Below are 27,449 nucleotides of genomic sequence, written 5' to 3'. Positions count from 1 at the left end.
CACTACTAGGGAGATGTGCACATTCGGAGCTGAGGAAGCGTTGCACATTCGGAGCTGAGGAAGCGTTAAGATGGAGTTTAGAGGAGTGGTGCTGATTGGATTATATTGTGGACGGATGAATGTTATGGGTGTTACCATAACCTATGATTATATTGACGGGGTGGATTTATTAATATTGTGTTAGCACTGTGGGCTCTATCATGCCGTTAATTATGTTGTTTAGTTTATTCCTACTCAACCTCGCGGTTGACTGTGTATTCGTGAACACCTGCGGTGAACCGTTATATGGGGAGCAGATTTGACAGGTACTAAAGATTAGTTGACTCGGGAGCATTGGGATGAGAGCTCGACTTGGACCATAGTTGAAGTCTAGATCACATTGAACAATTATATCACTTTATTTATTTCCGCTGCGAGTTGTAATTATTTTATATTTAAGTTTTAAGTTGGATTAAGTTGTAATAAACATGTAATCATTAAAGTTTTAATTTAAAGTACTTTGTTGAGTTTGACTTTGTTATTCACTACCTCGGGAAACCGAGATGGTAACAGTTCTATTTATTTGGGAATGTCTAGCTAAAGACTCCTGAATAAATGGGGGTGTTACAAAGTGGTATCAGAGCAAAATGATCCTCAGGCCTAACCAATGAACAATAATGAATGTAGGATGTGTCTAATAAAATGAACCCCGGGTAGAAACTGTTAGGAGCCCCTCTTAGTACGGTTAAGAAGGATCCCTTAATTCGTACCTTGGCACTTCCAGTTTTGAACCGGTTACCTCAAGAGATAATTAAGAGTGGGGAAAATTAAAATAAAGGGATATTCTACAGTGTACCCCAGAGTTTTTGAGTTTTCTAAGTTGTACCCCTGCTTTTTTGAAATTCTATGTCATACCCCTAAACTCTATATTATAGTCTATAACATGACCTTATTAATTGTCTTTGTTAAGGTAATTCGTTAGTTGACCGACTATTTCAGTCATTCATGCACCAATCACTCCTTAACACGCCTGATACTGTCATTTCTGTACCAAAAATAAATACCTAAATATACAAACAGAAGCTAGTGATAAGTAGGGTCGATCTCCACAGGGAGGCAAGGTATCTATCTTTAAGTCCGTCTATCTAAGTCACAATGGGGGTTTTGAATTTGGTTTTCTAAACTACTAAAGGTTTAAGGGTAAGAGAAATAAACTAAGAGTAGTAAAGTGAGAAAAAGTGATAAAAGTGATCAGATAAAAGAGGTATGTCAGGATTTCGGTTCACCATGGTAGTCTATCGACTCAGCTACAAATAGCCTAGAGAATCTACTGTGAGAAGGATACAGGAAAGGTCCTTCCGGTCCACTTTCTATCCTAGATTTCCGCTAACTTAACTTCCATCCTCATTAGGGTAGTCTACTATTCATAGCAGGTCTGTTCATTCCAATCTTCCGATCCAGGAACGAAATTAACCAGATTAATGTAATTTAGAAGCATGCATTCGACTAAATTGGTGATATAATTATATTGCTATGGGGACAGATTCTCACAAGTAAACCGTCTAGTCTATTCGCTACATCGTCACAATCCTACCATAGATCCCCTAATCCTGACATGAAAGAGTTTAGTTACTCATATTACTAATGTTGTCAATATTAATAACAATGAATGAACTAATAATAGAAAGCATGATGAAATAATAATTATTAAGCATAAAACAAATTAGGTCAGAAATTAATTAAGAGAAGAACAAGTAATTAAAGTAACAAATAATGAGATTAAGATTAAAAGGAGAAGAGGGATTACAATCTTAAGCAATTCCGGCGTAGAGAACAAACCAAAATCCAAGCAAGAGATCAAGAGAGAAAAGTTACAGGGAAGAGAGATTAAGAGAGAAACGTTGATTAAGAGAAGTATTAAAAGTTAAAAGAAGAAGTCCCTATTAACCTAGTTACGACTCCCTTATATAGGGAAGTGAAAATTAACAAAACTAAACCTATCACGGGATAAAAATCCCGAGTATAATAGCTAAATACTCGATCGAGGACTTTTATATCACTCGGTCGAGCAAATCCAAGCTAAAATCTCTCGATCGAGTACTTTAGGTACTCAATCGAACACTTATTAAATAGGCACTAATCGATCGAGTAGAAAAAGGAGCCGATCGAACACAGATGTACTCGATCGAGTACTTTCCAGCGCACAATTCCTGCTTCGCGCACTGAACTTCAAACGGCTGTCATTTCTTTGTTACTTGGGAAAACAAAACGTTTCTAGTGGCGTTGGAAAGCTAAGAGGACGAGATTTCATCTCCAATTAAAATCACCTGAAAATCTGTTGTAGAAATCGAGATATGACTCTTCAAAGTAGGCACTAGTAATTTGAAGTTCTTCCTTTGCTCGCCTAGCTAACTTACTTTTTTGCGCATCTCAAAATAGTAGTCTTAAGGCTCCGACTCAACTAATCTCCTAAATGCATGCATAAGGACAAGTATTAAGCTTGATTATGCCCCTATTTGGTTCATTCCTGCAAATAAGACAAGAGAAACCAAAGTAGACAATTCGGGGGACATTTGTAGCTAAACACTACACAAAATGCATAGAAATGCGTGCAAATGAAGTACGAAATACCTATATAAAATGCACGCATCAAATATCCCCAAGCCAAACCTTTGATTTCCCCTAAGCAAATTAAATGCAAACTTATGGAAAGGAAAAGAAAACTCAGAGCTAGCTACAAATCGACCTTGCAAGACCATCAAAATCGGACTCTCACGGGTCACTCTTCTCTCATGAAGCAAAGGGTGAAAGTATATGTGTAAGAGTAGAAGAGAAAAACAGTCACTCACCTAAACTGCGACCTACATAACATGCATGCAACAAAAATGATAGACGATTCTAGTACCATACATACATTCCAACCAACAATGTCTGTCACAGCGGAGGGCTTACAAAAGATATGGAAAAGTGAGGCTACAGGCGAGAATAGGCAAAATAAATTATGGAAATGTGGAGGTAAAGCGTCAAACTAGCACCTAAACAGGACCATATAAAACCATCCAAATCTCAACTGTCTAGAAAACAGAGCTCAAGTGCCCTTCATTGGCACTCATCTCAGTACCCAATACAAAAAGATATGAATAAAACAGAGGAATAAGACCGCCACAAGATAAAAATAAGCGCATACGATCTTCTATTTCTCAAACTAACTCAACATCTTTTTTTCATTTTTTCATTTTTTTTTCTTTTCTTTCCCCTGTTCACGTTTTCTTTTTTTTTTTTTCAAAAAAAATTTTTCTTCTTTTTTTTTTCTTTTTCACGTCTCTTCTTTTCTTCATTCTTTCTTTTTCTACCAATTCCGCACAATGAAAATGAGCCAAACTCACAACGATGAATAATATACCACAATAGTCACACTAAACTAGCTTGACTGACAGGCTAAATTTTGGGTGTAGCTAATGGGTCAGAAAGGCTATATTTGGCTAAAGTGGAGCTAAATTGGTGAAAATGAAAGAAAGGGAAATTGTAAGCACCTCCCTGCATGTGACACCGACCACAAACCCGAATGTATGCAATTGACAAGAAATCGAATTTCATAAATGTGCAAGAATGATAAACATGTTATGCAAGGAGTACTACTCTCAATTACTATGTAAACTTGTCATGAATGTCACCAGTTTATACGGCTCTAAATCTTAGAAATTATAAGTAGCTTGCCAAAATTTTCAGGTCAAGTCTATTCGTTCAGCTTAATTTTAACATTAACTCGTAGATATGCAAAATGACAAAGCTAAAAAGATAATTAGTTTAATGCAAGGTTTAAGCAAAAAGACAATTGTAGTGCAATTTCATCATTGAAATCTACTGTTCCGACTCAACCTATATGCTAAAATAAACGTGTAATTTTTTTTTTTTTTTCAAATTTTTTGTTTTTTATGAGATTTTTGAATTTTATGAAAATGAACAACAATGCATACAGAAATTAAACGTGATAACAGAAATGCAATAAAAACATAAATGCATACACAGATATGGATGCATAACCTCCCCAAACCAAATCGTACAATGCCCTCATTGTACCCAAGAATAAGGAAAGGAAATGCAAACTAAAAAGGAGAGAGTGGAGATGCGGAAAACTCACAAGAATACGCGAAGAAGGGACCTCTCCAAACCAGCCAGCAACATGGGAGGTCACAAACAGCTTCACAGTGGCGTTACAGGAAGCGAATTAAAACGGAAGTCCTCGATCGAAAGGACACAATGATCGATTGAGTGAACTGGGCATCTAAGTAGTTCGATCGAGGAAATAGGGCTCTCGATCGAAAGACCCTCTTTTGCAGGCACTCGTTCGAGGAGAAGATATGTTCGATCGAGTGAAATCAGCAGCAAAAGGGTACGATCGAGTATAAAAAATACTCGATTGAACCATCCACGTTAGAATCCTGCAAAGATGCAATAAACAGCTCGCGAAACTAACAAAACAAGCTAAATGTTCTAGTCTATGGTTTAAAAACCAATTATTACACACGCAACAGAAACTTAAAAGCAAATAAACTAAAAATTTAAACTCCGGGTTGCCTCCCGGACAGCGCTAGTTTCAGACAGGTCCCACCTCGACCTTCTTTTCTTTCAGTCAGCTACTCCGATTGAGCCCAGTCAAAATAGCTCGAAGCACGCAGCAATCGATCAAATAATTGCACATGTGCTACACAAAAATATAAGTAGCACCATAAAATAGTAATAGCATAGGAAATTAAAATGAAATAGCATTTAAGTCTAACAAATTTCCTATGACAGCTACTAAACACATCCACAAAATTATTCCTCCCTCCAGCTAAGGGCGGAATATAAAAGCTTAAATTAACCGCGAGTGGAAAATAAGAGAGCTCATGAGCATTTGACTCAAAAATAACGCGAGTATAATCCAGATGCACTGACGGGTTTCTATTGTGAGGTGGAGGAATCTGGTCTTCTAAAGGAGAAGGTGAGTATTCATCCCAAATGCAAGGGACAGTAAAGTCAATTGGGTCAATTGGGTCCTCAACAATAGGTTCATCCATAATATCATCATAACTATCCCATTTAACCTCAAGACTGTCAAAAATTTTCTCCTCACTCTCCTTAGGGCCGGACTCGTCAGTAGGGAAGTTCTCAAAGAGACCTTCCCAGTCGTCCTCACTATCTGTGCAAGAATCATAGAGGGGTTCTAAATTATCCTTATAAAAGGGATTATCAACCACGCTAATGGTCTCCTCTATTTTTCCGTCAGTATTTCCTAAAACGGTTTCTAAGGTCTCACCCACCCCCTCATCTGAGTCAACATGAAGAGAGAAATTGGTTTTAAGAGTTTCAGTAGCAAACCATTCAAAAAATTCTAATACCTCTTTTACGGGGATTCCTTTGAAATCCCACTTACCATTAGCCTCGAGGTATGCTCGCGTAGGTGCATTAATTCCCTGGATGATAGACTGGCATATTTTGAGTCCCGAAAGCATTCCTCGTCTTGGTTCGAGCCACTCCTCCTACCTGTCTATATAAGAACCAAAACTTTCGTTCTCTCTCTGCGTAAAGTCAAGAACGAAAGACATGAGAACGGTCTCAAGGAACCGAGGTTCCTTGAGATAAGAAATAGACTAAATAAAAACATATAAAACTACGCTGCCTCCCCGGCAACGGCGCCAAAATTTGATACTGTCATTTCTGTACCAAAAATAAATACCTAAATATACTAACGGAAGCTAGTGATAAGTAGGGTCGATCTCCACAGGGAGGCAAGGTATCTATCTGTAAGCCCGTCTATCTAAGTCACAATGGGGGTTTTGAATTTGGTTTTCTAAACTACTAAAGGTTTAAGGTTAAGAGAAATAAAGTAAGAGTAGTAAAGCGAGAAAAAGTGATAAAAGTGATCAGATAAAAGAAGTATGTCAGGATTTCGGTTCACCATGGTAGTCTATCGACTCAGCTACAAATAGCCTAGACAATCTACTGTGAGAAGGATACAGGAAAGGTCCTTCCGGTCCACTTCCTATCCTAGATTTCCTCTAACTAAACTTACGTCCTCATTAGGGTAGTCTACTGTTCATAGCAGGTCTGTTCATTCCAATCTTCCGATCCAGGAACGAAATTAACCAGATTAATGTAATTTAGAAGCATGCATTTGACTAAATTGGTGATATAACTATATTTCTATGGGGACATAATCTCACAAGTAAACCGTCTAGTCTATTCGCTACATCGTCACAATCCTACCATAGATCCCCTAATCCTGACATGAAAGAGTTTAGTTACTCATATTACTAATGTTGTCAATATTAATAACAATGAATGAACTAATAATAGAAAGCATGATGAAATAATAATGATTAAGCATAAAACAAATTAGGGCAGAAATTAATTAAGAGAAGAACAAGTAATTAAAGTAACAAAGAATGAGATTAAGATTAAAAGGAGAAGAGGGATTACAATCTCAAGCAATTCCGGTGTAGAGAACAAACCAAAATCCAAGCAAGAGATCGAGAGAGAAAAGTTACAGTGAAGAGAGATTAAGAGAGAAAAGTTGATTAAGAGAAGTATTAAAAGGTAAAAGAAGAAGTCCCTATTAACCTAGTTACGACTTCCTTATATAGGGAAGTGAAAATTAACAAAACTAAACCTATCACGGGATAAAAATCCAAAGTATAATAGCTAAATACTCGATCGAGGACTTTTATATCACTCGATCGAGCAAATCCAAGCTAAAACCTCTCGATCGAGTACACTTATTAAATAGGCACTACTCGATCGAGTAGAAAAAGGAGCCGATCGAACACAATTGTACTCGATCGAATACTTTCCAGCGCACAATTCTTGCTTCGCGCACTAAACTTCAAACGGCTGCCATTTCTTTGTTACTTGGGAAAACAGGGCGTTTCTAGTGGCGTTGGAAAGCTAAGAGGACAAGATTTCATCTCCAATTTAAATCACCTAAAAATATGTTGTATAACTCGAGATATGACTCTTCAAAGTAGGCACTAGTAATTTGAAGTTCTTCCTTTGCTCGCCTAGCTAACTTACTTTTTTGCGCATCTCAAAATAGTAGTCTTAAGGCTCCGACTCAACTAATCTCCTAAATGCATTCATAAGGACAGGTATTAAGCTTGATTATGCTCCTATTTGGTTTATTCCTGCAAATAAGACAAGAGAAACCAAAGTAGACAATTCGGGGGACATTTGTAGCTAAACACTACACAAAATACATAGAAATGCGTGCAAATGAAGTACGAAATACTTATATAAAATGCACGCATCAAATATCCCCAAACCAAACCTTTGCTTGCCCCCAAGCAAATTAAATGCAAACTTATGGAACGGAAAAGAAAACTCAGAGCTAGCTACAAATTGTCCACTTAAACCAATTTAATGCAACAAACTAACACTTATAGCAAAAATGTCAAATGCAAATGAGTTGTAGGATGTTTATAATAAAGCTGAACTATCGACCTTGCAAGACCATCAAAATCGGACTCTCACGGGTCACACTTCTCTCATGAAGCAAAGGGTGAAAGTATATGTGTAAGAGAAGAAGAGAAGAAGAGAAATACAGTCACTCACCTAAACTGCGACCTACATAACATGCATGCAACAAAAATGATAGACGATTCTAGTACCATACAAACATTCCAACCAACAATGTCTGTCACAGCCGAGGGCTTACAAAAGATATGGAAAAGTGAGGCTACAGGCGAGAATAGGCAAAATAAATTATGGAAATGTGGAGGTAAAGCGTCAAGCTAGCACGTAAACAGGACCATATAAAACCATCCAAATCTCAACTGTCTAGAAAACAAATCTCAAGTGCCCTTCATTTGCACTCATCTCAGTACCCAATACAAAAAGATATGAATAAAACAGAGGATTAAGACCGCCACAAGATAAAAATAAGCGCGTACGATCTTCTATTTCTCAAACTAACTCAACATCTTTTTTTCATTTTTTCATTTTTTTCTTTTCTTTCCCCCTGTTCACGTTTTTTTTTTTTTTTTTCAAAAAAAATTTTTCTTCTTTTTTTTTTCTTTTTCACGTCTCTTCTTTTCTTCATTCTTTCTTTTTCTACCAACTCCGCACAATGAAAATGAGCCAAACTCACAACGATGAATAATATACCACAATAGTCACACTAAACTAGCTTGACTGACAGGCTAAATTTTGGGTGTAGCTAATGGGTCAGAAAGGCTATATTTGGCTAAAGTGGAGCTAAATTGGTGAAAATGAAAGAAAGGGAAATTGTAAGCACCTCCCTGCATGTGACACCGACCACAAACCCGAATGTATGCAATTGACAAGAAATCGAATTTCATAAATGTGCAAGAATGATAAACATGTTATGCAAGGAGTACTACTCTCAATTCCTATGTAAACTTGTCATGAATGTCACCAGTTTATACGGCTCTAAATCTTAGAAATTATAAGTAGCTTGCCAAAATTTTCAGGTAAAGTCTATTCGTTCAGCTTAATTTTAACATTAACTCGTAGATATGCAAAATGACAAAGCTAAAAAGATAATTAGTTTAATGCAAGGTTTAAGCAAAAAGACAATTGTAGTGCAATTTCATCATTGAAATCTACTGTTCCGACTCAACCTATATGCTAAAATAAACGTGAAATTTTTTTTATTTTTTTTTTCAAATTTTTTGTTTTTTATCAGATTTTTGAATTTTATGAAAATGAACAACAATGCATACAGAAATTAAACGTGATAACAGAAATGCAATAAAAACATAAATGCATACACAGATATGGATGCATAACCTCCCCAAACCAAATCGTACAATGCCCTCATTGTACCCAAGAATAAGGAAAGGAAATGCAAACTAAAAAGGAGAGAATAGAGATGCGGAAAACTCACAAGAATACGCGAAGAAGGGACCTCTCCAAACCAGCCAGCAACATGGGAGGTCACAAACAGCTTCACAGTGGCGTTACAGGAAGCGAATTAAAACGGAAGTCCTCGATCGAAAGGACACAATGATCGATTGAGTGAACTGGGCATCTAAGTAGTTCGATCGAGGAAATAGGGCTCTCGATCGAAAGACCCTCTTTTGCAGGCACTCGTTCGAGGAGAAGATATGTTCGATCGAGTGAAATCAGCAGCAAAAGGGTACGATCGAGTATAAAAAATACTCGATTGAACCATCCACGTTAGAATCCTGCAAAGATGCAATAAACAGCTCGCGAAACTAACAAAACAAGCTAAATGTTCTAGTCTATGGTTTAAAAACCAATTATTACACACGCAACAGAAACTTAAAAGCAAGTAAACTAAAAATTTAAACTCCGGGTTGCCTCCCGGACAGCGCTAGTTTCAGACAGGTCCCAGCTCGACCTTCTTTTCTTTCAGTCAGCTACTCCGATTGAGCCCAGTCAAAATAGCTCAAAGAAGGCAGCAATCGATCAAATAATTGCACATGTGCTACACAAAAATATAAGTAGCACCATAAGATAGTAATATCATAGGAAATTAAAATGAAATAGCATTTAAGTCTAACAAATTTCCTATGACAGCTACTAAACACATCCACAAAATTATTCCTCCCTCCAGCTAAGGGCGGAATATAAAAGCTTAAATTAACCGCGAGTGGAAAATAAGAGAGCTCATGAGCATTTGACTCAAAAATAACGCGAGTATAATCCAGATGCACTGACGGGTTTATATTGTGAGGTGGAGGAATCTGGTCTTCTAAAGGAGAAGGTGAGTATTCATCCCAAATGCAAGGGACAGTAAAGTCAATTGGGTCAATTGGGTCCTCAACAATAGGTTCATCCATAATATCATCATAACTATCCCATTTAACCTCAAGACTGTCAAAAATTTTCTCCTCACTCTCCTTAGGGCCGGACTCGTTAGTAGGGAAGTTCTCAAAGAGACCTTCCCGATCGTCCCTCACTATCTCAGTGCAAGAATCATAGAGGGGTTCTAAATTATCCTTATAAAAGGGATTATCAACCACGCTAATGGTCTCCTCTATTTTTCCGTCGATTTCCTAAAACGGTTTCTAAGGTCTCACCCACCCCCTCATCTGAGTCAACATGAAGAGAGAAATTGGTTTTAAGAGTTTCAGTAGCAAACCATTCAAAAAATTCTAATACCTCTTTTACGGGGATTCCTTTGAAATCCCACTTACCATTAGCCTCGAGGTATGCTCGCGTAGGTGCATTAATTCCCTGGATGATTGACTGGCATATTTTGAGTCCCGAAAGCATTCCTCGTCTTGGTTCGAGCCACTCCTCCTACCTGTCTATATAAGAACCAAAACTTTCGTTCTCTCTCTGCGTAAAGTCAAGAACGAAAGACATGAGAACGGTCTCAAGGAACCGAGGTTCCTTGAGACAAGAAATAGACTAAATAAAAACATATAAAACTACGCTGCCTCCCCGGCAACGGCGCCAAAATTTGATACTCACAAGTCGTTTACGTACCAAAAATAAATACCTAAATATACTAACGGAAGCTAGTGATAAGTAGGGTCGATCTCCACAGGAGGCAAGGTATCTATCTCAGTAAGCCCGTCTATCTAAGTCACAATGGGGTTTTGAATTTGGTTTTCTAAACTACTAAAGGTTTAAGGGTAAGAGAAATAAAGTAAGAGTAGTAAAGCGAGAAAAAGTGATAAAAGTGATCGATAAAAGAAGTATGTCGATTTCGGTTCACCATGGTAGTCTATCGACTCATTTCTGAATAGCCTAGACAATCTCATGTGAGAAGGATACAGGAAAGGTCCTTCCGGTCCACTTCCTATCCTAGATTTCCTCTAACTTAACTTACGTCCTCATTAGGGTAGTCTACTGTTCATAGCAGGTCTGTTCATTCCAATCTTCCGATCCAGGAACGAAATTAACCAGATTAATGTAATTTAGAAGCATGCATTTGACTAAATTGGTGATATAACTATATTGCTATGGGGACAGATTCTCACAAGTAAACCGTCTAGTCTATTCGCTACATCGTCACAATCCTACCATAGATCCCCTAATCCTGACATGAAAGAGTTTAGTTACTCATATTACTAATGTTGTCAATATTAATAACAATGAATGAACTAATAATAGAAAGCATGATGAAATAATAATGATTAAGCATAAAACAAATTAGGGCAGAAATTAATTAAGAGAAGAACAAGTAATTAAAGTAACAAAGAATGAGATTAAGATTAAAAGGAGAAGAGGGATTACAATCTCAAGCAATTCCGGCGTAGAGAACAAACCAAAATCCAAGCAAGAGATCGAGAGAGAAAAGTTACAGTGAAGAGAGATTAAGAGAGAAAAGTTGATTAAGAGAAGTATTAAAAGGTAAAAGAAGAAGTCCCTATTAACCTAGTTACGACTCCCTTATATAGGGAAGTGAAAATTAACAAAACTAAACCTATCACGGGATAAAAATCCAAAGTATAATAGCTAAATACTCGATCGAGGACTTTTATATCACTCGATCGAGCAAATCCAAGCTAAAACCTCTCGATCGAGTACACTTATTAAATAGGCACTACTCGATCGAGTAGAAAAAGGAGCCGATAGAACACAATTGTACTCGATCGAATACTTTCCAGCGCACAATTCTTGCTTCGCGCACTAAACTTCAAACGGCTGCCATTTCTTCGTTACTTGGGAAAACAGGGCGTTTCTAGTGGCGTTGGAAAGCTAAGAGGACAAGATTTCATCTCCAATTTAAATCACCTAAAAATATGTTGTATAACTTGAGATATGACTCTTCAAAGTAGGCACTAGTAATTTGAAGTTCTTCCTTTGCTCGCCTAGCTAACTTACTTTTTTGCGCATCTCAAAATAGTAGTCTTAAGGCTCCGACTCAACTAATCTCCTAAATGCATGCATAAGGACAGGTATTAAGCTTGATTATGCTCCTATTTGGTTCATTCTTGCAAATAAGACAAGAGAAACCAAAGTAGACAATTCGGGGGACATTTGTAGCTAAACACTACACAAAATGCATAGAAATGCGTGCAAATGAAGTACGAAATACTTATATAAAATGCACGCATCAAATATCCCCAAACCAAACCTTTGCTTGCCCCCAAGCAAATTAAATGCAAACTGGAAAAGAAAACTCAGAGCTAGCTACAAATTGTCCACTTAAACCAATTTAATGCAACAAACTAACACTTATAGCAAAAATGTCAAATGCAAATGAGTTGTAGGATGTTTATAATAAAGCTGAACTATCGACCTTGCAAGACCATCAAAATCGGACTCTCACGGGTCACTCTTCTCTCATGAAGCAAAGGGTGAAAGTATATGTGTAAGAGAAGAAGAGAAGAAGAGAAATACAGTCACTCACCTAAACTGCGACCTACATAACATGCATGCAACAAAAATGATAGACGATTCTAGTACCATACAAACATTCCAACCAACAATGTCTGTCACAGCCGAGGGCTTACAAAAGATATGGAAAAGTGAGGCTACAGGCGAGAATAGGCAAAATAAATTATGGAAATGTGGAGGTAAAGCGTCAAGCTAGCACGTAAACAGGACCATATAAAACCATCCAAATCTCAACTGTCTAGAAAACAAAGCTCAAGTGCCCTTCATTTGCACTCATATCAGTACCCAATACAAAAAGATATGAATAAAACAGAGGATTAAGACCGCCACAAGATAAAAATAAGCGCGTACGATCTTCTATTTCTCAAACTAACTCAACATCTTTTTTTCATTTTTTCATTTTTTTTTCTTTTCTTTCCCCTGTTCACGTTTTCTTTTCTTTTTTCAAAAAAAAATTTTCTTTTTTTTTTCTTTTTCACGTCTCTTCTTTTCTTCATTCTTTCTTTTTCTACCAACTCCGCACAATGAAAATGAGCCAAACTCACAACGATGAATAATATACCACAATAGTCACACTAAACTAGCTTGACTGACAGGCTAAATTTTGGGTGTAGCTAATGGGTCAGAAAGGCTATATTTGGCTAAAATTGAGCTAAATTGGTGAAAATGAAAGAAAGGGAAATTGTAAGCACCTCCCTGCATGTGACACCGACCATAAACCCGAATGTATTCAATTGACAAGAAATCGAATTTCATAAATGTGCAAAAATGATAAACATGTTATGCAAGGAGTACTACTCTCAATTCCTATGAAAACTGGTCATGAATGTCACCAGTTTATACGGCTCTAAATCTTAGAAATTATAAGTAGCTTGCCAAAATTTTCAGGTCAAGTCTATTCGTTCAGCTTAATTTTAACATTAACTCGTAGATATGCAAAATTACAAAGCTAAAAAGATAATTAGTTTAATGCAAGGTTTAAGCAAAAAGACAATTGCAGTGCAATTTCATCATTGAAATCTACTGTTCCGACTCAACCTATATGCTAAAATAAACGTGAAATTTTTTTATTTTTTTTCAAATTTTTTATTTTTTATAAGATTTTTGAATTTTATGAAAATGAACAACAATGCATACAGAAATTAAACGTGATAACAGAAATGCAATAAAAACATAAATGCAGACACAGATATGGATGCATAACCTCCCCAAACCAAATCGTACAATGCCCTCATTGTACCCAAAAATAAGGAAAGGAAATGCAAACTAAAAAGGAGAGAGTGGAGATGCGGAAAACTCACAAGAATACGCAAAGAAGGGACCTCCCCAAACCAGTCAGCAACATGGGAGGTCACAAACAGCTTCACAGTGGCGTTACAGGAAACGAATTAAAACGGAAGTCCTCGATCGAAAGGACACAATGATCGATTGAGTGAACTGGGCATCTAAGTAATTCGATCGAGGAAATAGGGCTCTCGATCAAAAGACCCTCTTTTGCAGGCACTCGTTCGAGGAGAAGATATGTTCGATCAAGTGAAACCAGCAGCAAAAGGGTACGATCGAGTATAAAAAATACTCGATTGAACCATCCACGTTAGAATCCTGCAAAGATGCAATAAACGCATTTCATAAACTAACAAAACAAGCTAAATGTTCCAGTCTATGGTTTAAAAACCAATTATTACACACGCAACAGAAACTTAAAAGCAAATAAACTAAAAATTTAAACTCCGGGTTGCCTCCCGGACAGCGCTAGTTTCAGACAGGTCCCACCTCGACCTTCTTTTCTTTCAGTCAGCTACTCCGATTGAGCCCAGTCAAAATAGCTCGAAGCACGCAGCAATCGATCAAATAATTGCACATGTGCTACACAAAAATATAAGTAGCACCATAAAATAGTAATAGCATAGGAAATTAAAATGAAATAGCATTTAAGTCTAACAAATTTCCTATGACAAATTACTACTAAACACATCCACAAAATTATTCCTCCCTCCAAATAAGGGCGGAATATAAAAGCTTAAATTAACCGCGAGTGGAAAATAAGAGAGCTCATGAGCATTTGACTCAAAAATAACGCGAGTATAATCCAGATGCACTGACGGGTTTATATTGTGAGGTGGAGGAATCTGGTCTTCTAAAGGAGAAGGTGAGTATTCATCCCAAATGCAAGGGACAGTAAAGTCAATTGGGTCAATTGGGTCCTCAACAATAGGTTCATCCATAATATCGTCATAACTATCCCATTTAACCTCAAGATCACAAAAATTTTCTCCTCACTCTCCGTAGGGCCGGACTCACAAGAGGGAAGTTCTCAAAGAGACCTTCCCAGTCGTCCTCACTATCTGTGCAAGAATCATATAGGGGTTCTAAATTATCCTTATAAAAGGGATTATCAACCACGCTAATGGTCTCCTCTATTTTTCCGTCAGTATTTCCTAAAACGGTTTCTAAGGTCTCACCCACCCCCTCATCTGAGTCAACATGAAGAGAGAAATTGGTTTTAAGAGTTTCAGTAGAAAACCATTCAAAAAATTCTAATACCTCTTTTACGGGGATTCCTTTGAAATCCCACTTACCATTAGCCTCGAGGTATGCTCGCGTAGGTGCATTAATTCCCTGGATGATAGACTGGCATATTTGGAGTCCCGAAAGCATTCCTCGTCTTGGTTCGAGCCACTCCTCCTACCTGTCTATATAAGAACCAAAACTTTCGTTCTCTCTCTGCGTAAAGTCAAGAACGAAAGACATGAGAACGGTCTCAAGGAACCGAGGTTCCTTGAGACAAGAAATAGACTAAATAAAAACAGATAAAACTACGCTGCCTCCCCGGCAACGGCGCCAAATTTTGATACTGTCGTTTCTGTACCAAAAATAAATACCTAAATATACTAACGGAAGCTAGTGATAAGTAGGGTCGATCTCCACAGGGAGGCAAGGTATCTATCTGTAAGCCCGTCTATCTAAGTCACAATGGGGGTTTTGAATTTGGTTTTCTAAACTACTAAAGGTTTAAGGGTAAGAGAAATAAAGTAAGAGTAGTAAAGCGAGAAAAAGTGATAAAAGTGATCAGATAAAAGAAGTATGTCAGGATTTCGGTTCACCATGGTAGTCTATCGACTCAGCTACAAATAGCCTAGACAATCTACTGTGAAAAGGAAACAGGAAAGGTCCTTCCGGTCGACTTTCTATCCTAGATTTCCGCTAACTTAACTTCCGTCCTCATTAGGGTATTCTACTGTTCATAGCAGGTCTGTTCATTACAATCTTCCGATCCAGGAACAAATTAACCAGATTAATGTAATTTAGAAGCATGCATTCGACTAAATTGGTGATACAATTATGTTGCTATGGGGACAAATTCTCATAAGTAAACCGTCTAGTCTATTCGCTACATCGTCACAATCCTACCATAGATCCCCTAATCCCGACATGAAAGAGTTTAGTTACTCATATTACTAATGTTGTCAATATTAATAACAATGAATGAACTAATAATAGAAAGCATGGTGAAATAATAATGATTAAGCATAAAACAAATTAGGGCAGAAATTAATTAAGAGAAGAACAAGTAATTAAAGTAACAAAGAATGAGATTAAGATTAAAAGGAGAAGAGGGATTACAATCTCAAGCAATTCCGGCGTAGAGAACAAACCAAAATCCAAGCAAGAGATCGAGAGAGAAAAGTTACAGTGAAGAGAGATTAAGAGGGAAAGTTGATTAAGAGAAGTATTAAAAGGTAAAAAAAGAAGTCCCTATTAACCTAGTTATGACTCCCTTATATAGGGAAGTGAAAATTAACAAAACTAAACCTATCACGGGATAAAAATCCCGAGTATAATAGCTAAATACTCGATCGAGGACTTTTATATCACTCGATCGAGCAAATCCAAGCTAAAACCTCTCGATCGAGTACACTTATTAAATAGGCACTACTCGATCGAGTAGAAAAAGGAGTCGATCGAACACAATTGTACTCGATCGAGTACTTTCCAGCGCACAATTCCTGCTTCGCGCACTGAACTTCAAACGGCTGCCATTTCTTCGTTACTTGGGAAAACAAGACGTTTCCGGTGACGTTGGAAACCTAAGAGGACAAGATTTTATCTCCAATTGAAATAAGCTGAAAATCTATTGTAGAACTCGAGATATGACTCTTCAATGTATGCACTAGTAATTTGAAGTTCTTCCTTTGCTCGTCTAGCTAACTTACTTTTTTGCGCAACTCAAAATAGTAGTCTTAAGGCTCCAACTCAACTAATCTCCTAAATGCATGCATAAGGACAGGTATTAAGCTTGATTATGCTCCTATTTGGTTCATTCCTGCAAATAAGACAAGAGAAACCAAAGTAGACAATTCGGGGGACATTTGTAGCTAAACACTACACAAAATGCATAGAAATGCGTGCAAATGAAGTACGAAATTGTAAGATTACGTAGATAAGATACGTATCATGCATATCCTATATTGTTAGCCATATATCTTTTGTATAGAATAGTATATATATTTAGGCATATATTTAGGAGTTTAGTTTCCTACTTATTAGGATATGTAACAGTATATATGTATCATAGCTTGGAGTGTTCATTATTAATAAGAATTCTATTCTTCCATTTCCTCTGTTTATAGAATTCTATATGGTATCGTGAGCCACATTTTTTTTTTTTTCAAATCAAACATCATGCCAGGAAGTGATGACAAACACAAAAATATACCCAAAACTATTCCCACAAACTCGCCTCTTTACCTTCATCCGTCGGATAGTCCTAATTTGTCTCTCACACAAATCATATTTGATGGCGAAAACTACGATCTATGGGCAGCCGCCGTTAAAAATGGATTAGATGCAAAGAACAAATTAGGAATTATTGAAGGAAAGGTCAAAAAGCCATCAAATGACGAGGACGATTATGAGTCCGTGGCTTGGCGACAGTGCAATGCCATGTTGAAAGCATGGTTACGAAATGTTATTAATCCAAAGCTTCACAAGAGTATCGCTTTCAATCAAACCGCTGCAGAAGTTTGGGAAGAATTGAAAGATCGAAATTCAGCCGGGAATGCACCACGAGTGCATCAGTTAAAAGGAGAATTGAGTGAATGCAAACAAGGACGTGAGTCCGTGGTTGAGTATTATACTCGCCTAAAGACAATCTGGGACGAGCTTGAGAATTATAGCAAAGTTCCAAATTGTACCTGTGGAGCGGGAGCCATGTTAGCCAAGGAGCGTGATGAAGAGAAAGTCCATCAATTTTTGATGGGACTCGACACGTCTTTGTATGGCAACGTTCGTACAAATCTGTTGATGGAAGACCCCATCACTACTCTTCCTAGGGCTTACGCCCTTGTATTAAGGGAAGAGAGGCATTTCAATATTACCAAATTGAAGGAGGATAAGGTAGAGGCTGCCATGGCTGTGCGTGCGTATGGATCAAGTAGAGGACGTACTGACAGTCGTTCGCAGCAAGACAACGAAGATGAACCACCTGTGCAATGTACTCATTGTAAAAAATTTTATCATACTGAAGAAAATTGTTATGATAAACATGGTTACGAGGTTGTCAAGAGCAGGGGTCGAGGCAGAAGGGGAAGTACTGGCAGAGGCCGTGGTAGAGGGCGACAAGGAGGAAGAGGCCAGTACCAGGCCAATGCAGTGGGAACCGTGTCAGGAGGAAAGGAAGGAGAATCATCCAAAGAAAATTTTCCTTTCACTAATGAAGAAATTGAGCGCCTTCGCATTCTCTTGATGACCAATCCCGATGGGAATGAAAAACTCACAGGTATGAATGTTCATGTTGTTGTTCAAGAATGGTTAATCGACAGTGGCGCGTCGCACCACATGACAGGAAACCGTGACAGTCTTAGAAATATTTGGGTAGATGAGCAGTCGATTGTAGGGCTACCTGACGGAAGAAAGGTGCAGGCACGCGAACACGGCGAAGTCGTATTAAGCGACAATTTTATTTTGAAAGACGTTCTATTTGTGCCATCTCTTACTAGTAATCTAATATCCGTGCAGCAGCTCATCCATGAAAACAGTTGTGTGATAACTTTTTTCTCCGACTATTGTGTTATGCAGGATCAGGTTTTGAAGACGGAGATTGGTAGGGGTGAGCATTGCGATGGACTTTATTATTTTCGGCCAAGTAGAACAGAGATGGTGAATAAAGCTTTGATGACTAAAGACGACGAGTTGTGGCATAAACGTCTTGGACATCCTTCAAATAGTAAAGCATCTTTTTTTTCCAAATTAATTGGTAGGAATTTGAATTGGAATAATGATCAAGTTTGTGATCCTTGTTGTCGGGCAAAACAAACTCGTACCCCATTTCAAATTAATAATAAGCGTAGTGATGATTTGTTTGGTTTAACTCATTGCGATATTTGGGGAAAATATCACGTAGCTAGTTTGTCCCGTGCTCAGTATTTTTTTACTATTGTTGACGACCATAGTCGGGGTGTATGGGTGTATTTAATGAAGGAGAAGAGTGAGGCAGGAGAATTAATGAAAACGTTTTGCAATATGGTTAAAATCCAATTTGGAAAATGTGTCAAAATTATACAAAGTGATAACGGAACAGAATTATTGTCGGGACCGATGAAATATTTCTATGACGATAATGGGATTCTTTTTAGAACTAGCAATGTTGATACCCCTCAACAGAATGGGCGAGTTGAGAGAAAGCACCGGCATATATTAGAGAAGGCTAGGGCATTGAGATTTCAAGCAAATTTACCCATTCAATTTTGGGGAGAGTGCGTGTTGACAGCCGTTTTTTTGATAAATAGGACACCGACCCCCTTATTGCAAAATCGAACACCATACGAAATATTATATAATGCACCACCTAATTTTTCAAATTTAAGGGTGTTTGGTTGCTTGGCTTATGCTCATAACAAGCATAAACCACGTGATAAGTTTGAAGAACGGGGTAAACGATGCGTGTTTTTGGGTTATCCGCATAGCAAGAAAGGATGGAAAATGTATGATTTGAGTGAAAAACGTCTCTTTGTTTCGCGTGATGTCCATTTCTTTGAGCATATGTTTCCATACTATCAACCCAAGGAGTTACATGATTCACCCGAATCAAGTAGAATGGTACCAACACACCACACAGGGGATTTTTTTGTGGAGTTTGGAGACCATGACAGGTCTCATTTCGAGACAAATAGTGAAGTATCAAACGGTACTCATAGGGCTGATGGAGTCAATGGAGAAGATGTTGAGACAGGTGCAGGAACAGGGACTGGTAATCCTGGAACTGACAGAGAACAGGACACAGGGACGCATTCTGATGACGGTGAGATGAGGGAGAGTGGTATAGAGACGAGTACAGTGGCAGGTGAAGTACTTGGCAGAGGGGCAAGGACGAAATTCGAACCAGCTTGGCGGAAGGATTACGTGTGTAAATCTACTCGGATTATTAAGTCCATTCACAATGCTCATCAAGACCAATCCACGTCTTCAATCCCAGGTACTCGCTATCCCATAGTTAATTACGTTGCCACGAACTGTTTTTCTACTTCCCACAAATCCTTTCTAGCTAAAATTGACAGGCTCAAGGAACCCACTTCGTATGTCGAAGCAGCTAGCAATCCCCAATGGCAGGTAGCAATGAAGTCTGAAATTGAAGCTTTGGAGACCAATGGTACATGGAAAATAGTACCACTGCCGGCTGGAAAGAGGGCAATCGGGTGCAAATGGGTATATAAAATCAAGTATAAAGCGGATGGAACCATTGAGCGATATAAGGCAAGGTTGGTAGCTCAAGGTTTCACTCAAATTGAAGGCGTCGATTACCATGAAACCTACGCGCCCGTGGCGAAGATGACTAGCGTGAGGTGTCTTCTTGCTGTAGCCGTAGCAAAAGGATGGAACATCGAACAGTTAGACGTAAATAATGCATTCTTACATGGTGATCTTGATGAGGAAGTATTCATGAAAATTCCGCAAGGGTTTGATCGAAAGGGGGAGAATAAGGTGTGCAAATTATTGAAGTCGATTTATGGGCTAAAACAAGCATCCCGAAATTGGTTTGCTAAACTCACTAATTCACTTAAAAGGTATGGTTTCGTTCAATCTCTCGCGGATTACTCTTTATTTACGTACAATACTGGGACTGTTTTCATTGGAGTTTTAGTATATGTCGATGACATAATACTAGTTAGCAATGACAAAAATGCAAGTGTTGAATTCAAGACATTTCTCGATAAAAGTTTGGGGATTAAGGATTTGGGACGTCTCAAGTTTTTTCTTGGAATTGAAGTAGCACATGGGTCGAGGGGACTGTTTCTTAATCAACGAAAATATGCGTTGGGTATTGTTGATGAAGCAGGAATGAGCAATGCGAAACCAGTGTATACGCCAATGCTACAAAATCACCAACTCGAGCTTGCTACTGGGTACGTTTTGAAGGATGTGATGAAGTATAGACGCTTGATTGGGAGACTCGTGTACCTCACCATTACGAGACCAGACCTGGTATATTCCGTGCACATATTGTCACAATTTGTTAATGAACCCAAGAAGGAGCATTGGGAGGCAGCCATGAGAGTAGTTCGATATATCAAAGGAAATCCTAGCAAAGGAATTATGTTGAATAAAGACTCGGATTTACAGCTGCTCGGGTATTGTGACTCGGATTATGGGCGATGTACAACGTCAAGACGATCTCTTAGTGTTTATTATGTGTCGTTGGGAACATCACCAGTGTCATGGAAGGCTAAAAAACAGGCCACGGTGTCGAAGTCGTCGGCAGAGGCCGAATACAGAGCCATGGGAGGAGGCACGAGTGAGCTAATATGGATAAAGTCTTTCCTAGCTTCACTAGGTGTTTATCATTCGAAGCCCATGATACTTTTTTGTGATAATCAAGCGGCAATTCACATTGCAAAGAACCCGGTATTTCATGACAGAACGAAGCACATAGAGATTGATTGTCATTTTGTGCGTCAACATGTAGTCTCACAAAATGTCAAGCTTATGCATGTTCCAAGTAAAGAGCAAATAGCGGATTTATTCACGAAAGCTTTAGGAGGTGAAGCCTTCGACCATCTACAACGCAAGTTGGGACTTGGACTTCCAAGTTTGCCAACTTGAGGGGGAGTGTAAGATTACGTAGATAAGATACGTATCATGCATATCCTATATTGTTAGCCATATATCTTTTGTATAGAATAGTATATATATTTAGGCATATATTTAGGAGTTTAGTTTCCTACTTATTAGGATATGTAACAGTATATATGTATCATAGCTTGGAGTGTTCATTATTAATAAGAATTCTATTCTTCCATTTCCTCTGTTTATAGAATTCTATAGAAATACCTATATAAAATGCACGCATCAACGCCCGCTTAGTTATTAGCCCATCTAATTATCAACTAACTCTCTTAATAATCAACTAACATTTCCAAAAATGCACAAAACTTTCATTTCGTTTTTTTGCTTCTTTAAATAGGTATTAAAGGTAATTTGTAATTGTTTAAAGTTAGCTTGTGATTATGATCATAAAAGAAGATGATATGATGTTAATCAATGAGATTTGAGGTTAAAGAACGATTGTTTAAGAAACAACGAGTGAAGAGAGTGTTGCAAGAGGTCATTATACGGATGAAGTAAAGAGTTCAGGGGTACACCGTGGAATATAAAAAAAGCAGGGGTACAACATGGGAAACGCAAAACCTCAAGGGTACACCATAGAATTTCTCTAAAATAAATGTTTATTATTTCTTAGGATCCATTGTTGACTTGGAGGTGTATTTATTGATTGGATGTGTATTGTTGATGACCAATGTTATGAGACGTAACCTTGATTTTAAAGAGGATGAGATGGATAAAATAACGATGAGATGTTGAAATCATGAGCATGAAAGTAATTGTTGAATTTATATTGATTATTTCATTATAGTAGTATCATGTCTAGCGATATGCGGTTATGTGAATCCCGAAACCATGTTATTTACAATATTATTGGATGATTGGGTTTGTGATAGGAATACTTTAGAATAGATGCATAGTGGTGTATGAATGTTTTATGACCAAGTTGTGTTACTACAAGTATAAGGAAGGTGTTAGTAAGAATTTGTGAGTTCGTAAAATGGATGTGGAAGCATGACCTTATTTAGTAGATTTTAACCCTATTTGATTTAGCTGCCATTTGACTTCTGTAAATCGTCTAAGGTTGAAAATTTTATGAGTGGTAACCATGTGAGTTAAATTTCCAATGTCGTTGGTCTCGTGTTAAAGAGATTTATGGTTTGAGAGAAATAAATATTTTTATAGACAGAGGTCAGAATGTTTCTGTACAGTAAAATTTTTGACAAACGAATTTGTAAAATTTCCCATTTAATTTGTACTTAATATTTTTACCTAATTACAACTCCAATGTTTAAAAGACTCAAATATGTTTTCAAATTAATAAGTCACGTTGTAAGGTAAATTTTTGACAATTAATAGTGATTTTTACAAGTTGGCCTAAGTTTTGACTTATAGCTGATCAGTTTTTGGTTTCGACCCACTGAATTATAAAAATCTTTATAAATTGATTATTCGAGATTTGGACTTAATTCTTTTTCTCGTGTTTTAAAAACTCTTTATATTTCTGAAAAGTATAAAAAATAAACGTGGAATGTAACGGTTATTTAATGGTGAATTTTGAAATTTACCGCTGGACTTTGATTTCCGAAAACGCGAGTTTTTCCAAATGTTTAATATAAATGTTTTATGAGTTCTTAACCTGTGATAGTTGAGAGGTAGGAGTGATCATAGGAGGACCTAGGAAATGGGGAAAAGGGTAACTAGTTAGTGGGATGATTAGACTCTTATCATTTATACAATTATTTCAGTTGTTAGTGGTTTAATAATGTAAAAGTAGTTTCGCAACTTCGGGACGAAGTTTATTTTTAGGGGGGTAGAATGTGATACCTCATGTTCTAAATTATATTGTGATACATTCTCATGTTTTGAAATTAGTTTTGTGACACATTTTAATAAGTATGATACGGTATTATAATAATTAAGAAAGTTTGATAATGATTGAGTAAGTTTTTTTTGAAATAAAACCACAAGGGTTATATTATATTAAATTACCAATATCCGACGTCGCAACATCATTAATGTATGGTGGGAGAGCACTCAGCCAAAACCGACTGCCTGCTACCCAAGGACGCACATGGACAAGCTCGTGTGCTACCCTATTACAAGACCGTCTAGCAAACACAAATTCAACATCTGAAAAAGACAAACATAAATCGTAAATATCGTCATAGACCAAGCCAATATCACTCCTGCCGCACTTTCTCTTCTTTAAGTCTTCCACAACTGTTAGACAGTCACTTTCGACTATAATGCGCGAAAGTCCTGCACGTCGAGCTTCCTTCAACCCCAATAGCACCGCCTCTGCCTCCAACATTGCCATGTCCCGTTGAGCACGTTCCTGCCACACCGCCCCCCACAGCACTGTCCCCGTCTCATCTCGACACACTGCTCCGAGACCCAACCCAGCACCCTCAGACCAACCCGCATCAACATTTATTTTGTGCCAACCTGGTTTTGGTCTCTGCCACCTCTGTTCTTCTTCCACCTGCCTCTCCTGCCCCCTCTCTACTCTTCCTCCCTCCCTCATCTCCTCCACAAGCTCCTTCACTCTTCGAATAACACCAGCAGCGCACCACCTCCTACCTTCAAACACCGTTTTGTTCCGTGCTTCCCAAATGGCCCAACATCCACACATCAAATTCACCCACTCCTTCTCCCCCACTTCTCTCATAGTTACCTCCACCCACTCCCTCATCCGCTCAAACCCTGTGACCTCCATCATCTCCAACCCCAACCCCTCCCAAACCCCTTCCACCCACCCACATCCCCTTACAACGTGGAAACAAGTTTCCACGTCATAACAACACAATGGGCAACTATCATCCGCACCATTAATCCGCCTTGCTATATTCCGTTTTGTGGCAATCGCATCGTTACACAGCTGCCAAAAGAAAACTTTGATACGGGGAAAAACCGTCACCTTCCAAATCCTATTCCAGAGCCATTTTTCACGGGCGTAATCAGATTGCTCACCATCATCTCCCACCTCCTCGGCCAATTTTCGATAAGCTGTTTTAACCGAATAATTGCCATCCTTTGTTAAGTCCCAACACCATCCATCCTTGTGCACTCTATCACTTAGCCGAATACTAAGAATTCTTTCCACTTCGAAAGGTAAAAATAGAGTACTTACCAATTGTTTGTTCCATCGAGCTGTTCCTTCTTCTCGTAGCTCTGCCACTCGCATGTCGATTTCTGCATTCCCTCGGGGAGATAGGATTCGTCGTGATTCCGTACCAGGTATCCACGGATCGAGCCATATTCTTGTGTCCAGCCCATCCCCTATCCACTTCCTTGCTCCCAACTTCACCACCTCCTTAGCTTCCCAAATACTCCGCCAAGTATAACTTGGATTGGGTCCTAACTCCGACTCCATAAAAGATTGCCCATGGAAGTATTTCGCTTTTAAAACGCGCACCATCAGAGATTCCTCCTCGTTCATTAATCTCCATGCTTGCTTGCCTAATAGAGCGGCGTTGAATTTATTAAAATCTCTAAACCAGAAATTCGAGACCAAAGACCGTAATTCATCGCAAAAATTAGCCGATAATTTGAAGACACTCATCGCATATGTCGGGATAGATTGGGCGATTGCCTTTATCGGAACCTCCCGACCCGCCTTACTGAGTAACATTCCCCGCCATCCTTGCAACTTCTTACTTAGCTTGTCCCTGATAATTTTAGTAACCACCTGCTTCGAATGCCCTACCACCGTAGGTAGGCCCAAGTATTTCTCTTGAGTATCAACAGCCCGAACCCCCAAAACCTCCGTAATACGCTCCCTTCTCCTCGCACTTATGCCTTTGCTAAAAGATACCGTTGTCTTATCGAAATTAACCATTTGTCCCGAAGTCATCTTATAGCTATTAATGATTGCTTTAATTCGCAGTGCTTCTCCCTCATTCGCTTTGACGAAAAATATGCTATCATCGGCATATAAAAGTTGTGAAATAACTGGAGCCATAGGCGCAATGCGAATCCCATGTATAGAGTTGTTCTCAACCGCCCGTCTAAGCAAGCTAGACATAACCTCAGCACAGAGAATAAAAAGATATGGAGACAACGGATCCCCTTGCCGGAGACCCCTACTCGGTACAAAACCCTCACCCGTAACACCATTCACCACAACCTCAAAGGACACCGACCTCACGCACATCATCACTCGGTCTGTCCACGCCTCATCGAACCCCATCGTTCTAAGCACCCTCTCCAAGAAAGCCCATTCAACCCGGTCATATGCCTTAGACATATCAAGTTTCAAAGCCATGTGCCCCCCGGCTCCTCTAGAGTTCTTCATGTAGTGAAACATTTCAAAATCAAGGAGAATGTTATCTGTGATAAGCCTGCCGGGTGTAAATGCGCTTTGATTTTCCGAAACTATGTCACCCAAAAAAACCTTCAACCGGTTAGCTAAAACTTTAGAAACAATCTTATAGACCACATTATATAAGCTAATAGGCCTAAAATCAACCATCTTGTCCGGTGCTTTGTTTTTCGGAATCAACACAATTTGGGTATGGTTAAGGGCAGCTGGAAACGGGTCCCCATTAAGGATACCAAGGGCTTGTCGTATAACAAAATGACCAACAATATGCCAGTAAGTTTGAAAAAAGAGCCCATTCATACCGTCCGGTCCAGGTGCCTTTAGCGGATTCATTTGATTTAAAGCTTCGATCACTTCTTCCGCACCATAATTCGCTTGAAGAACCGCATTCATCCTATCCGTGACTCGCCCTTCCACTCCATGGAGCAGCTCCTCGCTTATAATTGGGTTTGTTGACGTAAACAAAGTCTTGAAGTAATTAGTAGCCGTGGCTGCAATGGCCTCCGTGCTCTCATGTATTCTCCCTTCATCATCCACAAGCTTTGAGATATGGTTTTTCTGTTTCCTTTGGCTCGCCCGTCGGTGAAAAAACTTAGTATTTTTATCTCCGTCTTTCAACCATAAGGCTCTGGACCTTTGTCGCCAAAACATCTCCTCTTGTCTAAGCAATTTAGCTATCTCCTCAACCAGCTTTTTTCCTCTCCTTAACTGCTCTAGCTGACCGTACTCCTTCATTTAGCACACTCAACCTTCGTCTTTTATTTCTGAGATCCCTCGTGATCTTGCCAATGCTCACACCCTTCCATTTCTTCAGCTCTCTCGCACACCTCTCAATCGTGCCCATTAGGTCTGCATCATCACCGTACCATGCTTTCTTTATGGTGTCTTCACATCTGTAGATACCCCTATCCGTCGATATTGGAATTTATAGAGAACCCGACAAACACCCGATGATGATAGGACACATGTATTCTTTAGTTGTCACTGTCATTATTTGGGCTCGTTTTACGATGTAGAATGAGCGTTGTCGACGAAGTATTTTATTAATTTAAATGATATTTAAATTAAATGTTTTTTTAAAGTGAATTCATTTTTATTGTTTTAATTTGAATTTATTTTCTTAAATTTATTTTATTGAAAATAAAATATATTTTTGATTTGAAAAATCATTCTTTAGTTAATTGATTTGAAAAATCAATTTAAATCGTTTTATAAATCGTATTTGAAGAACTCGTTTTTTACGACGATTTTATATGCGATTTTGAGCTCGTTTTCAACTCGATTTGAGCACGATTTTCGAAGCAAACTCGAGCCAATTCCTGACCCATAACCCAACCCATCACTCACCCTCATAACCAGGCCCTAATAATATGCAAACCCACGTCCATACCTCCTTATTTTCGAGCTCCAAACAGCAGCACAAACCAGTCCGTCACCCTTCAACCCGAGTCCACTAAACAGCCCCAAACCCGCTCCAAACACCACTTAAACCCATGCCCATTAACCCTAATCCATACCCTAGTATCCTACCCATATTACCCTAGCTTAACCACAAAGAAACACCCCCCCCCCCCCCCCAAAACCCTACACGAGCTCACAATAGTCTGCTGGATGTAAAGAAGAATAAACAGAAAGCAGCCCGACTGCTTGTTGCTCTCTTTTACCCTACTTTAACTCCCTATAAGTACCTCCCCTCTGCCATACATTCATTCCTCTAAGTTCTCCATACATA

This window comes from Silene latifolia, chromosome Y, assembly GCF_048544455.1.
Source record: "Silene latifolia isolate original U9 population chromosome Y, ASM4854445v1, whole genome shotgun sequence".
In the NCBI taxonomy this organism is placed as follows: domain Eukaryota; kingdom Viridiplantae; phylum Streptophyta; class Magnoliopsida; order Caryophyllales; family Caryophyllaceae; genus Silene; species Silene latifolia.
The sequence above is the reverse complement of the archived record's forward strand: the minus strand, read 5'-3'. Positions refer to the sequence as shown.